This window comes from Penaeus monodon, chromosome 23, assembly GCF_015228065.2.
Source record: "Penaeus monodon isolate SGIC_2016 chromosome 23, NSTDA_Pmon_1, whole genome shotgun sequence".
Lineage (NCBI taxonomy): Eukaryota > Metazoa > Arthropoda > Malacostraca > Decapoda > Penaeidae > Penaeus > Penaeus monodon.
Genome location: NC_051408.1, coordinates 38,606,417 through 38,607,603, shown reverse-complemented (window position 1 = coordinate 38,607,603; position 1,187 = coordinate 38,606,417). Strand labels below are relative to the sequence as shown.

Here is a 1,187-nt window from a genome sequence, read left to right as displayed (position 1 = left end):
CGACATTTTATAATTCTATGTAATGCTCTCTGTATGACATGTATTTTACTCTGTGATTTTAGTCCATCACTCATCATTAATCATTTTATTTATCCATAGGCTGTCATACTTGATGGTGGCGACAGAAGCGCGACCCCAAGCCAGGTTCCTGCCTCACTGTACGTCATAATCTCCTGTCTCCTTTCTTTAGATTGATGTTTAATTTTCCTTTGATACAATCACCATACTGCATCCACGAAGCCTTTGTCACTTCTGCCGCTCTATTTTGTTTTGTTTTCTTCCTTTAGTTCCTACAAGAGGGCCCTTCATCCCTCCATACCCCTGCAACTGTACGTTCCCACCGTGTCCTTGTGATCCTCCTAGACCCATCGATTTCTTAAGGGCCAAGCGACAAGTGTGAAGAGGACTCCGGAGGGCCCTGCGACAAGTGTGAAGAGGACTCCGGAGGGCCATGCGACAAGTGTGAAGAGGACTCCAGAGGGCCCTGCGAGTCTTCGGGATGTTTTTCCTTGTCGTCCACGTCCTCGGATTCTCTTAAGTGCTTTTCTTATACTTTTTCAACTGCCTACGTAAATTAGGTTTTCCTTTGCTCTGTAAAACGTATCAGGCGTTCTATTCGCGTCTTGCTTTTTGAAATTTCCTTCTTGTCATTGCTACTTATCAAGTCTTTTCTTTGTGTAAACATAAGTTACCAAGGCTCCATTAGTGCCTGTGGAAATCATTGTTTTTTGTTTCTTTACACTACTTAGCAGAGCCTCATTAGTGTCTGTACGAATCTTTTCAATAAACAAGCCATTGTATTTTAAACCATCAACTCATTACAAGATTCCTTTATCATCAGTCGTATTTTATGCATTCACAACACAGAAGAGGCAATTAACCCGCTTTACTGTCTTCAAATAAATATTATCAGTCAATTCCTTACTTATTTACATGTTATTGTCTATATCTATTTCGCATTTTCTCTTGAGACCCGACGTGTCAGTTGCTTGATTTGCATTTGCATTTCTTCCATGATGTAACTGTAAGACAAAATATCACTAACTTATTCTGTATAATAGGCCATATCCCCAGCATGAGCCTATAACTATTATTAAAATTGCGAAAAAGTACGGTTATTTTTTTTACTAGACTACTATCTGTTGATGCATTCAACAATTTTTTAAAGGTGTGCGTGTGTTTGTAAT

The 1,187-nt window shown here is 39.4% G+C and overlaps 1 protein-coding gene and 1 long non-coding RNA gene across 2 annotated transcripts in view; both read left to right on the top strand.

Moving 5' to 3' along the window:
• Window positions 1–1,187, top strand: part of LOC119588241 (uncharacterized protein DDB_G0284671-like) — a 9,159-nt gene that overhangs the window by 2,514 nt on the left and 5,458 nt on the right. The gene's annotated exons all lie outside the window — the stretch shown is intronic.
• LOC119588028 lies at window positions 81–1,112 on the top strand. Its single transcript, XR_005230060.1, has 2 exons — window positions 81–158; window positions 288–1,112. It is a non-coding gene; the product is annotated as an uncharacterized LOC119588028 (long non-coding RNA).